Below are 15011 nucleotides of genomic sequence, written 5' to 3' on the forward strand. Positions count from 1 at the left end.
ACGTCCACGTTCAGTGGGGGCTGACTTGACACTGATCATCTTGCGTGATGGCTTAATACAGCCAACAGTCTTCTCGGGCTGGGGTGGAGCATAACTAGTCTGAGAGCAATCACGTGCATAGTGTCCTGGCTTCCCGCATGTGAAGCAAGTCCCTGAGGTTGGACGGGGACCCGCACTAACAAACGGTCTACCAGTAGGCCTGGGTGGAACATACGACTGAGCTGGAGAGGCACCACATAGGATGACCTCGGTGTATAACCGGAAGGAAGAGCGGAGTTTGGAACCCAAATCCGGCGTTTCTGGGAACTAGAACCGGAGGAAGATCCCAAATCACGGGTGTGCTTACGAGACTCCTCGTAAGTGAGTTGAGCTGTCTCTGCATTGATGGCCTTGTTCACAAGGGCTTGGAATGTATCACAATGATGCAGGTGGAGATCACGACGCAACTTGGGGTTGAGACCCTTCCGGAACCTAGCTTGCTTCTTGGCGTCCGTGGACACTTCTTCTGTGGCATAGCGGGCAAGGTTCTCGAATTCTCTGCTATAAGCATCAACAGCCATCTTACTCTGGGTGAAACTACAGAACTCTTCTCTCTTGCGATCAATGAGGGCCTGGGGAATGTGATGCTCGCGAAAAGCCTCAGTGAAATCCTTCCAGGTAGGAATCTGGCCAACTGGAAGCATAGCCTCATAGTTCTGCCACCAAAGACTAGCAGGACCTTCTAGGTGATATGTGGCATAAGTGACCTTGTCATCTTCAGCTACGTTCGCGGAACGCAGCTTATGGGTGATGCTACGGAGCCAGTCATCTGCATCGAGTGGCTCGATGGAATGATGAAAGGTAGGTGGGTGCAAGCGGATAAAGTCATGAATGGTCACAGATCCCTTGAACTGATGTGCGGTATTCTCCTCGATACGTGCCAACAAACGATTAGACTCACGCTTGTTCCTCTCCATCTCTAGCATGAGCTCTGACAACGAAGGCTGGTCAGGAGGATCCTCATCCCTACCATCTCCATGGTTCTGGCTACGAGCGACGGAACTTCGCTTAGCCGATGACATCCCGAGAAACGAACCAAGGACGGAATCAGCATCAACTAAAGACTATGGAATGTAGGACAAGGAGTTAGTATCACTCGAACTCCTAGGGCAATTTCGGCAGCATAACGGCAGTAAAATGCTCAGAATGAGACATCATACTAAAAATGGGGTAGTACAACAACTCAACATCACCACTCAAGGTTCTGGGATAGTACTAAACAGACTACACTGGAATTACTCAAAACTGGGTATGACTCTGATCAACCAGTCCTATGGGACTACGGAGTAGTAACACGTGATCCTGATAGACGGAAGAGAAGCCTAGTTCCTTAATCCCGTCGGAAAGATAGGATGACTCAGATCAGAAGGCCATGAGGTAAAGGAGTAAAAAGAGCCTTACGTTCCTTCCCACAATCAATTCCCTTACATAACTAAAGAATTTCTAGACTCAACTTCGACCAGTTTGGCTTGGTAATCCTACAGGCAGTCAGGCTCTGATACCAAAGCTGTCAGGACCCCGACTCGATGTCACATCGATCTAGCCGGTAACACCTCATATCACTTTGCGGCCTCACGCACGGTATCCCCACGGGTGTCGTCTTACCTTTTCCCGGGACCGTTTGCGCCTTTTGGCTCACGTATATGATAGTGTCGCTAGCATCCATATGATAAGGAGCCCGGGCTGACATGACTAGTCGTAAACCCAAAGTGGCACAGACTTACAGGGACAGGCATCCATGACCCAGCTTCGAACGTGTCGGTCATCAGCAAGTGGGTCCGGGCTGTAGCACTGGGCTAGCAGGACTCCGGTAAACCGGGCTGTAGCGGGCTAACAGGACTCCGGTACTCAAAGCGTGACATTTCCCCGAAGGGACAGACACAGGAACGAAGAAGGACACATGCCGGCCAGCCTAAGTGTTCCAGAGCAGTAGCAAGCTACCATGGCTCAGCGGTAACACTAGGAGACATTTCCCGGTAAGAGAGGCTACTAAAGATAAACAACTAGATAGTCAGATCCCACACATAGCACTACACATTACACGTACGCATAACATGCAAGTATGTGCTGTACAACATGGCATCACAGCATAACTCAACAATTATATAGATAAAGGCTCAGAAGAGCCATCATAGCATTTATTGCAAACAGGGGTCACAAGACCCGTCATACAGAGCATACAAGCAACAAGCGGAAGCATTACATGTCTGGGTACAGACATCTATAAATGAAAAAGGCTGGAAGCCTGACTATCTACAACATCCGATCAAGATCGTAGCTGAGGTACTAGCTACTAGTCGAAGTCCACGAGAACACTAGTAAGACCGAAGTCTCCGCTGCAAAAACATAAATAAAGCAACATGAGTACAAAGGTACTCAGCAAGACTTACATCAGATCCTATCATACATGCATTTGTATCAAGAGGGTAATGTGGGGTTTAGTTGCAGCAAGCCAGCTTTGACTCTGTGGCTATCCTATTCTACGACTACCAGAAACTCTGGAGGTGAAACAACGTACACGAGTCCACTAATCACCACACAATACACTACTATGGATTCATCCCCGTCTCCCTACGAGAAGGCCATCCATAGCACTCACACTTGTCTTGAGCATTTTAGAGTATCCACTTCAAGTTGTCTATGTACCATGTAAGCATCCAAGAAGTCCATAACCGCGGACCCGGCTATTCGAATAGATCATGTTAACCCTGCAGGGGTGTACTTCTTCACACACGCTCTCGCCACTTACCGCCATGTACACGTCATGTATCTCGGCAACCTTCAAGCGGAAGCCTGGCGAGGGTGTCGGCCACGACCTGACTAACCACACAAGACTCTAGTCCAGGTTTATCGCCTATTCGGGTTCCATCCGCAAGGAGATCCGGCCGGGGTGTCGCTTACGGCCCCAAACGATGTGTACAGGGTTCCCGAGCCCACCAACCGGGTGCCACTCGGTACACCGGGCCACTTGTGCCTAGTCTGTCCCAAGCCCACCCTGCCGGGTGCCACTTGGTAGAAAAATAGCACTACCTACAAACACCAGAAACTAGTTGCGACTCCTGGACAGAGACCAAGTTGGTTAATAAGCCGAGAGGGTCAATTACGGATCCCAATGTGTGGTAGTATCGAGTCATTGGACAACATACATAGAACTCAGTGCTTAAGGACGGTTCCAGCGAGACAACCCACCATGTACTCCTACATGGCCTCTCACCGCTACCTTTACCAAATCGTGTTCACACACTTAACTCTCAGCATCAGAACATATCGTGACACTCCAATTCATTCCCAATGAATCAGACCTGACACAACTCTAAGCAATAGCAGGCATAGCATGGTAGGAACACATCAGTGGCTTCAATCAACTCCTACACATGCTAGTGGGTTTCAACTATTTACTGTGGCAATGACAGGTCATGCAGAGGAATGGGTTCAACTACCGCAGCACAAAGTAGCAGATGAAGCGTTGTTGTCCTAATGCAATAACTGAGAGCAGGAGCGAGAGAGTAGGGTTTTATCGAAATGAACAAGGGGGTTTGATTGCCTGGTAAAACAACAAGGGAGGCACTGCTTCACAGACAGGTACTCTGGAACGTCTCCGGAGCAGGACCTATCGAGAAGGAACGGTGCCGGCAATCAAAACACAATCATATGCAGCAATATGATGCATGAACATGGCATGTAGATGTGATGTTGTTGAGCTAATGCAACTAGTAAACATTTGGTTTGAAGTCCATTTGAACCAAAGGTTCAAATGCATTTCTAAATTAGGTCTCTTACATATGCCATAATGTGTTTTCCCATATTCAGCATGTATAGGTTGGTTTTTCATGCATGAAACTAGTACAGATGGAAAGGTTGCATTTTTCTGATAATTTTTCATATATAAATTATTTTAATCTGAGCTACGGTTGAATTGGTATGAATTTTTGAAGTTTAAATCATTTTCTGGATTTTCTGAATTATTTTAATTCCAGAAAATAAATAATTGCGTCAGCATGACGTCATCACTACATCAGCTGGTCAACGCGGCTGTTCAGGTCAAATCTGACGTGTGGGACCCACACGTCAGTGACAGGGGGTTAACCCCGAGTCAAACCTGGGCTGGTTAGCTTTGACTAAGCCCTGGGGCCCACTTGTCAGCGTCAGGGGGGGTTAATTAAGCGGGCTGTTAGCTGCTAATGGCGGCCACGTCATCCCACCGGAGTTCAACGCCGGCGAGCACACAGACGCGGCGGCGCTGATCGGAACGGCGGCTCCGGCGACCAAATCGATGGCCGAGCCCATCTACGAGGAGCTGGGGCTCGTGCGCATCCAACGGTGGCAGGGGGAGGAGCTGGGAAGGCCGGAGCTCGCCGGGGCAACGCTCGCGGCGGCGGCCGGAGTTCGGGATAGCGCGGGCGTGGGGCTGCAGCTCGCGTTCGAGCGAACGGAGGGCACAGGCGGTAGCTACGAGGCAGCAGGAGCACATCGAGCTACTACGCGAGGCGGAGGTGCTCGAGGGCATGGAGCTCGCCGGCCATGGCGGACGGCGGCTTCGGGCGCTCGCGGGGCAGCGGCTACAGGGCACGCGCGAGAGAGAGAGGTGAGGGGAAAGGAAGAGGGGCTCACGGCGGACTCGCAGAGCAGGCCGGTGTGCTCGGGGACGTCCTGCGTCCGGCGAATCGACGGCGATGGCGGCGAGGTCGATCTCCGGCGTCGGTGGTGAAGAAGACAACGGCGTCGGCGATGGAGCGCGTCCGGAGGTGCGTGGCTTGACGAGGAGGTAGAGGGGGTTGTGGCGAAGCTCGGAAGCGGTTCGGGGAGGCGAGGGGAGGCCAGTGGCCATGGCAACGGCGAGCGATGGCGACGGCTGCGCTCGGGTGCGCTCGGGGAAGAGAGAACCAGGGAGGAGGGAGAGCGAGAGGGAGGGGAAAAGGACCGGGGCGGCTGCGTGGCGACGTGCGATCCATCCAGAGCGGCGAGGGAAGGACAGGCAGACAGGGAGGGAGGAGGCGTGGCGCGGTGGCGCGCGCGCGCGCGCCGGCCACACTCCGTTCCCCAGTCGGGGAGGAAGACGACAGAGGAGGGGGAGCCTGGTGGGCTGGGCCACCTCCTGGCTGGGCCGGCCTGCTGCGGCTGGGCTGCATAGGGGAAGCCCCAGGTAAGCCCCTCCTTCTTTTATTTCTGTTTTTCTATTTTTTTCTGACATTTGTTTGATTTAATAAATATATTAAATCATTTAATTTTATTATGCCAATTTTTGTAGGGGCTAATGGTATTATTCCAGAGCTCTTTTATAAATGGCATAATTTTTGGACCATATTTCATATATATAGAAATATATTTCCAATGCAAATATTTATCGAATTAATCCAAATGGCCAAAATAAATGTCCATGAGCTCCTAAAAATATTGTTTTGATTTTTATCTCTGTCCAATATTTTCAGAGGGCAACATGAGCATTTTCTTGGACCCTTTTGGAGAAATTTTTATCTGGGTCATTTTCAGAAATGATTCTGAGGGTTCCACCAATCCTCATTTCAAATTTAAATGAAATTTAAATATGATGCACAATTGGCTAGCTAGCCTAGGTCATACCAGACTAGGGATGTGACACTCCCTCAGGCAACTTGCAAACCACACAAAAATCATAGAGTGACATCTCCTTGAACTCATCATATAAATAAAAATCTACTGAAGGTGTAGCATGGAAATGAAAGTTTTGCACAAAAATATTAGTGAGTAAGAGGTATTGATCACACTTATCGTGGATGAATTCAGTGATGCCTGCATTCTCAGCGAAGTAATAAAAGTCTTCATAAATTCCAGCGGCCTTCAAGAATGCAACACAAGGCCATTCACACGGCCGAACCTCCATGGTGCGGGGAAGGTTGTACTTGGTCTTTTTATTCTCTTCATTCTGCTTTTCCTTCGAACTTCGACTCGAGGAGCCTCTCAACAATCTCTTCAACATTTTCTTCCTCTAAAAATTTCTGAAATTTTTAGTGACTCAAAATAAAAGCGAACCAAACTCAACAAGATTGATAGCAACTACTCCCACAAGTTCCTAGAGGCTATATCATGCATTAAAACTACTTTGGACCATATAAATTTGACATGCAAGCTCAAGAACAGGGTCACCTCAACAAAAATAATTTGCAATAAATAAAGCACTAGAACAAGAACTAATTGGACCATTGGAGGAGTCACATACCGATGAAAAATTCCCCAAAGCAGTTTTGTGAATTGAGCTTTGAGAAAGGAGATCAAAAATGGCAGCAAAATGAGCAAGAACATGAGTTTGAGCTACGGGGTGATTTTTTTGGAGGAAGACGAAGTGTGTGGGTGCTAGAATAAGTGGAGGGGGCCCCGTGGGGCCCACGAGGCAGGGGGCGCGCCTAGGGGGTAGGGCGTGCCCTCCACCCTCATGGCTCACTGGTGCATCCCCCCAGTGTGTTGTCAGTGCCAAAAATTCTCAAATATTCCATGAAAAGTCATACTAAATTTTCAAGTCATTTGGAGAACTTTTATTTTTGGGGTATTTTTTATTGTAAGGATAATTCAGAAAACAGACAGAAAATAATATTTTTGCTTTATTTATTCTAAATAAGAGAAAGTAAATAATGGGTACAAAAGATGTGCCTTCTCACTTCATCCATCTCATGCTCATCAAAAGGAATCTAGTAACAAGGTTGATCGAGTATTGTTAACAAACCTCTTTCGAATAACATGAAACTGGAGAATGTTCGAATAACACTAGGTTACCTCAACGGGGATATGCATGTCCCCACCAATAAGAATATCATATTTCTTATTGACAGTAGGTAGAGGGAATTCAAAACCTCCAATAGTAATAGTTGAAATTTTTACAATAGAATTGATACTATGAACTTGGGTTGTTTCTTCGGAAAGTGCACCGTATGCTCATTACCATTAACATGAAAGGTGACATTGCCTTTGTTGCAATCAATAACAGCCCCTCCAGTATTCAAAAAAGTCTACCAAGGATGATCGACATACTGTCGTCCTCGGGAATATCAGGAATGACAAAGTCCGTTAAAATAGCAACATTTGCAACCACAACATGCACATCCTCACAAATACCGATGGGTATAGCAGTTGATTTATCAGCCATTTGCAAAGAGATTTCAGTAGGTGTCAACTTATTCAAATCAAGTCTATGATATAAAGAGAAAGGCATAACACTAACACCGGCTCCAAGATCACATAAAGAAGTTTTAACATAGTTTCTTTTAATGGAGCATGGTATAGTTGGCACTCCTCGATCTCCTAGTTTCTCTGGTATTCCACCTTGAAAAGTATAATTAGCAAGCATGGTGGAAATTTCAGCTTCCAGTATCTTTCTTTTATTTGTAACATTATCTTTCGTATACTTAGCATAAGGATTCATTTTAAGCATATATGTCAAACGCATACGCAAAAAGATAGGTCTAATCATTTCAGAAAAGCGCTCAAAATCCTCATCATCCTTTTTCTTGGATGGCTTAGGAGGAGAAGGCATGGGTTTCTGAACCCATGGTTCTCTTTCTTTACCGTGCTTCCTAGCAACGAAGTCTCTCTTATCATAACATTGATTCTTTGATTGTGGGTTATCAAGATCAACATCAGGTTCAATCTCTACATCATTATTATTACTAGGTTGAGCATCAACATGAACATCATTATTAACATTATCACTAGGTTCATGTTGATCACTAGATTGTGTTTCAGCATCAGAAATAGAAATATCATTTGGGCTCACAGGTGTGTCGATAACATGTTCACTAGAAGCATGCAAAGTCCTATCAGTATTCTTTTTCTTTTTATTAGAAGGACTGGGTGTTTCAGTATTAATTCTCTGTGAATCTTGCTCAACTCTCTTAGGATGGCCCTCAGGATACAAAGGTTCCTGGGTCATTTTACCACCTCTAGTCATAACTCTAACAACATTATCATTGTTCTTATTTTTCAACTCATTGAGAAAATCATCTTGTGCCTTAAGTACTTGTTCTACTTGAGTCGTAACCATGGAAGCATGTTTACTAATAAGATTAAGATCACTTTTAACTCTAGACATATAATCACTCAAGTGTTCAACCATATAAGCATTACGTTTCAATTGTCTACCAACATAAGCATTGAAGTTTTCTTGTTTAACAATAAAATTATCAAACTCATCCAAACATTGACTAGCAAACTTAGTAGATGGGATTTCGCCCTTATCAAATCTATATAGAGAATTTACCTTTACTACTTGTGTCGGGTTATCAAGACCATGTATTTCTTCAATAGGTGGTAAATTCTTAACATCTTCAGCTTTAATGCCTTTTTCTTTCATAGATTTCTTTGCCTCTTGCATATCTTCAGGACTAAGAAATAGAATATCCCTTTTCTTCGGAGTTGGATTAGGAGTTGGTTCAAGAAGTGTCCAATCATTATCATTACTCAATATATTATTTAATAGCAATTCAACTTGCTCAACAGTTCTTTCCCTGAAAACACAACCAGCACAACTATCCAGGTGGTCTCCGGAAGCATCGGTTAGTCCATTATAAAAGATAGCAAGTATTTAATTTTCTTGAGAGGATGCTTAGGCAAAGCATTAAGTAATTGGAGAAGCCCCCGCCAAGCTTGTGGGAGACTCTCTTCTTCAATTTGCATAAAATTAAATATTTCCCGCAAGGCAACTCGTTTCTTATGAGCAGGGAAATATTTTGCAGAGAAGTAGTAAATCATATCCTGGGGACTACACACACAACCAGGAGCAAGAGAATTAAACCATATTTTAGCATCACCCTTTAATGAGAAAGGAAACAATTTAAGAATATAGTAATAGCGAATTTTTTCCTCATGAGTAAATAGGGTGGCTATATCATTCAATTTAGTAAGATGTGCCACAACAGTTTCAGATTCATAACCATAGAAAGGATCAGATTCAACCAAAGTAATTATCTCAGGATCGACAGAGAATTCATAGTCCTTATCAGTAACGTAAATAGGTGAAGTAGCAAAAGCAGGGTCATACTTCATTCTAGCATTCAAAGACTTTTCTTTCAACTTAGCTAACAGTTTCTTAAGATCATACCTATCATTGCAAGCAAAGAAGTCTTCAATAGTTTCTTCATCCATAACATAACCCTCGGGTACAACCGGTAATTCATATCTAGGGGGAGAATCTTCATCATCACTTTCGTTAATATCATCAGTTTCAGTAATTTCATTCTCTCTAACCCTAGCAAGTTGTTCATCAAGAAATTCACCTAGTGGGACATTATTATCAAGCAGAGAAGTAGTATCATCATAAGCATCATGCATAGCAGAAGTGGCATCATCAATAACATGCAACATATCGGAATAAATAGCAGGTGTAGTTGTTGCATGTTTGCTCAAAACAAAAGGTGAATCAAGTGCGGAGCTAGATGGCAGTTCCTTACCTCCCCTCGTAGTTGAGGGAAAAATCTTAGTTCTTTGATCTTTCAAAATCCTCATAGTGATCAATAGATATAAATCCCAAGTGACTCAGAGAATAGAGCTATGCTCCCCGGCAACGGCGCCAGAAAAAGGTCTTGATAACCCACAAGTATAGGGGATTGCAACAGTTTTCAAGGGTAGAGTATTAAACCCAAATTTATTAATTCGACACAAGGGGAGCCAAAGAATACTCTCAAGTATTAGCAACTGAGTTGTCAATTCAACCACACCTGAAAGACTTAATATCTACAACAAAGTATTTAGTAGCAAAGTAGTATGGAAGTAACAGTAACGGTGGCAAAGGTAACAATAGCAGTTTTGTAGCAATCGTAAGAGTGACAACGGAAAAGTAACTTAGCAAAGATCAATATGAAACGAGCTCGTAGGCAATGGATGAATGATGGATATTTATGTCAGATGGCATTCATCATGCAACAGTTATAACATAGGGCGACACAGAACTAGCTCCACTTTATCAATATAATGTAGGCATGTATTCCAGATATAGTCATACATGCTTATGGAAAAGAACTTGCATGGCATCTTTTGTCCTACCCTCCCGTGGCAGCAGGGTCCTAATGGACACTAAGGGATATTAAGGCATCCTTTTAATAGAGAACCAGACCAAAGCATTAGCACTTAGTGAATACATGAACTCCTCAAACTACGGTCATCATCGGGAAGTGTCCCGAGTATTGTCACTCCGGGGTTTGCCGGATCATAACACGTAGTAGGTGACTATAACTTGCAAGATAGGATCAAGAACACTCATATATTCATGAAAACATAATAGATTCAGATCTGAAATCATGGTACTCAGGCCCTAGTGACAAGCATTAAGCATGGCAAAGTCATAGCAACATCAATCTTAGAACATAATGGATACTAGGGATCAAACCCTAACAAAACTAACTCAATTACATGGTAAATCTCATCCAACCCATCACCGTCCAGCAAGACTACGATGAGATTACTCACGCACAGTGGTGAGCATCATGAAATTGGTGATGGAGGATGGTTGATGATGACGATTGCGACATATTCCCCTCTCTGTAGCCCCGAACGGACTCTAGATTAGCCCTCTCGAGGAAGAATAAGGCTTGACGGCGGCTCTGTATCGTAAAATGCAATGAACCCTTCTCCTTGATTTTTTTTTCTCCTCAAACGTGAATATGTGGAGTTGGAGTTGAGGTCGGTGGAGCTCCACGGGGCCCACGAGGCAGGGGGCACCTGATACATCTCCAACGTATCTATAATTTTTGATTGTTCCATGCTATTATATTATCTGTTTTGGATGTTTAATGGGCTTTATTATACACTTTTATATTATTTTTGGGACTAACCTATTAACCCAAGGCCCAGTGCAAATTGCTGTTTTTTTTTGCCTATTTCAGTGTTCCGCAGAAAGGGAATATCAAACGGAGTCCAAACGGAATGAAACCTTCGGGAGAGTTATTTTTGGAACAAACGCAATCCAGTAGACTTGGAGTGGGCATCAAGAAAGAAACGAGGCGGCCACGAGGCAGGAGGGCGCGCCGAGGGGGGTAGGCGTGCCCCCACCCTCATGGGCCCCTCGTGGCTCCCCTGACCGACTTCTTCGCCTATATATACTCATATACTCTGGAAACATCTAGCACCACCACGAAACCCTATTTCCACCGCCGCAACCTTCTATACCCGTTTGATCCCATCTTGGGGCCTTTTCAAGTGCTCCGCCGGATGAGGAATCGATCACGGAGGGCTTCTACATCAACACCATAGCCTCTCCGATGAAGTGTGAGTAGTTTACCACAGACCTTTGGGTCCATAGTTATTAGCTAGATGGCTTCTTCTCTCTCTTTGGATCTCAATACAAAGTTCTCCTCGATCTTCTTGGAGATCTATTCGATGTAATTCTTTTTGCGGTGTGTTTGTCGAGATCGGATGATTGTGGGTTTATGATCAAGATTATCTATGAACAATATTTGAATTTCCTATGAATTCTTTTATGTATGATTTGTTATCTTTGCAAGTCTCTTCGAAATATTAGTTTGGTTTGGCCTACTAGATTGATCTTTCTTGTAATGGGAGAAGCGCTTAGCTTTGGGTTCAATCTTGCGGTGTCCTTTCCCAGTGACAGCAGGGGCATCAAGGCACGTATTGTATTTTTTCCATCGAGGATAAAAAGATGGGGTTTATATCATATTGCTTGAGTTTATCCCTCTACATCATGAAATCTTGCCTAATGCATTACTCTGTTCTTATGAACTTAATACTCTAGATGCATGCTGGATAGCGGTCGATGTGTGGAGTAATAGTAGTAGATGCAGAATCGTTTCGATCTACTTGTCGCGGACGTGATGCCTATATACATGATCATGCCTAGATATTCTCATAATTATGTACTTTTCTATCAATTGCTTGACAGTAATTTGTTCACCCACCATAATACCTATGCTATCTTGAGAGAAGCCACTAGTGAAACCTATGGCCCCCGGGTCTAGTTTCCATCATATAAGTTTTTGATCTATTTTATTTTGCAATCTTTACTTTCCAATCTATATCATAAAAATACCAAAAATATTTATCTTATTATCTCTATCAGATCTCACTTTTGCAAGTGGTCGTGAAGGGATTGACAACCCCTTTATCGCGTTGGTTGCAAGGTTCTTATTTGTTTGTGCAGGTACGAGGGATTTGCGTGTAGCCTCCTACTCGATTGATATCTTGGTTCTAAAAAACTGAGGGAAATACTTACTCTACTTTGCTGCATCACGCTTTCCTCTTTAAGGGAAAACCAATGCATGCTCAAGAGGTAGCAGCGCCCCCATCCTCGTGGCTAGGGTGTGGGCCCCCTTCTGTTGATTCTTTTGCCAGTATTTTTTATTAATTCCAACAAGTGACTCCGTGAAGTTTCAGGTCATTCCGATAACTTTTATTTCTGCACAAAAATAACACCATGGCAATTCTGCTGAAAACAACATCTGTCCGGGTTAGTTCCGTTCAAATCATGCAAGTTAGAGTCCAAAACAAGGTCAAACGAGTTTGGAAAAGTAAATACGTTGGAGACGTATCGGTCTTCCATTGAAAAACTTTTTTTCAAGTATCCTTTTATGCTATCTAGAAATTCTATATCATTTCCAATCAACAATATGTCGTCCACATATAACATCAGAAATGATACAGAGCTCCCACTCACTTTCTTGTAAATACAGACTTCACCGTAAGTCAGTATAAAACTATATTCTTTGATCACCTCATCAAAGCATATATTCCAACTCTGAGGTGCTTGCACTAGTCCATAGATGGATCGCTGGAGCTTGCACACTTTGTTAGCATCTTTAGGTTCGACAAAACCTTTTGGTTGCATAACATACAACTCTTGTTTAAGAAATCCATTAAGGAATGCAGTTTTGACGTCCATTTGCCAAATTTCATAATCATAAAATACGACAATTGCTAATATGATTCGAACACACTTAAGCATCGCTATGGGTGAGAAAGTCTCATCATAGTCAACTCCTTGAACTTGTCGAAAACCTTTTGTGAAAAGTCGAGCTTTGCAGACAGTAATGTTACCATCAGCGTCAGTCTTCTTCTTGAAGATCCATTTATTCTCTATGGCTCACTGATCATGGGGCAAGTCCATCAAAGTCCACACTTTGTTCTCATACATGGATCCTATCTCAGATTTCATGGCCTCAAGCCAATTATTTGGAATCTGGGCTCATCATAGCTTCTTCATAGGTCGTAGGTTCGCCATGGTCTAGTAACATGACTTCCAGAACAGGATTAGCGTACTACTCTGGTGCGGATCGTGTCGTGGTTGACCTATGAGGTTCGGTAGTAACTTGATCTAAAGTTTCATGATCATCATCATTAGCTTCCTCTCTAGTTGGTGTAGGCATCACGGGAATGGATTTCTCTGATGTGCTACTTTCCAAATTGAGAGAAGTACAATTGCCTCATCAAGTTCTACTTTCCTCCCACTCACTTCTTTCGAGAGAAGTTCCTTCTCTAGAAAGGTTCCATTCTTGGCAACAAAGATCTTGTTTTCAGATTTGTGGTGGAAGGTGGACCCAATTGCTTCCTTAGGTATCCTATGAAGACGCACTTCTCTGATTTGGGTTCGAGCTTATCAAGCTGAAACCTTTTGATATAAGTGTCGCAACCCCAAACTTTAAGAAACAACAGCTTGGGTTTCCTTCCCAAACCACAGTTCATACGATGTCGTCACAACGGATTTAGACGGTTCCCTATTTAACGTGAATGCAGGTGTCTCTAATGCATAACCCCAAAACGATAGTGGTATATTGGTAAGAGACATCATAGACCACACCATATCTAATAAAGTACAATTACATGTTCGGACACACCATTACACTGTGGTGGTCCAAGTCGCATGAGTTGTGAAACTATTCCACATTGTTTTAAATGAAGGCTAAACTCATAGCTGAAATATCCGCCTCCGCGATCAAATCGTAGAAACATTATTTTCTTGTTATGATGATTCTCCACTTCACTGAAATTCTTTGAACTTTTCAAATGTTTCAAAGTTGTGTTCCATTAAGTAGATATACCCATACCAACTCAAATCATCTGTGAAGGTCAGAAAATAACGATACCCGCCGCGTGCTTCAACACTCATCGGACCACATACATCAGTATGTATTATTTTCAATACGTCATTAGCTCGCTCCATTGTTCCAGAGAACGGGGTTTTAGTCATCTTTCCATGGTTCGCAAGCATCAAATGATTCATAATCAAGTGATTCCAAAACTCCATATGCATGGAGTTTCTTCATGCGCTTTGTTGACACCAGATTTTGGCACGGTCAAGAACTTATTTAAGATGGCTTCAAATGGAGAAGTGTTCTACATGAAAGAGTTCCATATTGTTGATATGAACATCTTTGAAGTTTGGGCCATCGCCGTCGGGTTTCATCTCGAAGGCCGAAACTATGCTCAAAGTACTAAGATCTTATATTCAGAGTACAGTTTGGCCTATTAGGCCCCCAAGAAGACCTCAAATGAAAACATTATCTACACGAATTGTCTTCGTCTCGTCGAAACGGTCGATTTTGATATAAAAATTGTCTCAATCCAAGTTTATATGCAAAAGTTAGAGCCGAAAATGCGCGGCTGCATCAGGATAGCCAAACACTCCGGGAATGATCATCCGGGTTTTGGATTTCTCCGAGGACGGCCGGACACTCCGGGGTTGTTTGTCCGGGTTTTGGATTTTTCTGCTGCAGACTTCGGAAAACAGCCTAAAATGCCCTCAATATGGCCTCTGATCAAAAAACTTTCAAAATGAAAGTTGTTCGTCTCATCAAAACGGTCAAGATTGCTTTTGGGCTTGTTTCCATCCGAGGTCGTTTACCACCACAAAAAAGACCCGCAAGGTTCAGCCAGTTTAAACCGAATAGTTTTGGAAAGTTTGGACAAAACCAATCCGAATTGGACTAGGGTTTTGGACGTGAATTGAAGCCTTTTCCTTGCACGGGAAGTCCAGCCGCCTCTTATATAGCTAAGGGGTG

Source organism: Triticum aestivum, chromosome 2B, assembly GCF_018294505.1.
Source record: "Triticum aestivum cultivar Chinese Spring chromosome 2B, IWGSC CS RefSeq v2.1, whole genome shotgun sequence".
Classification (NCBI taxonomy): Eukaryota; Viridiplantae; Streptophyta; class Magnoliopsida; order Poales; family Poaceae; genus Triticum; species Triticum aestivum.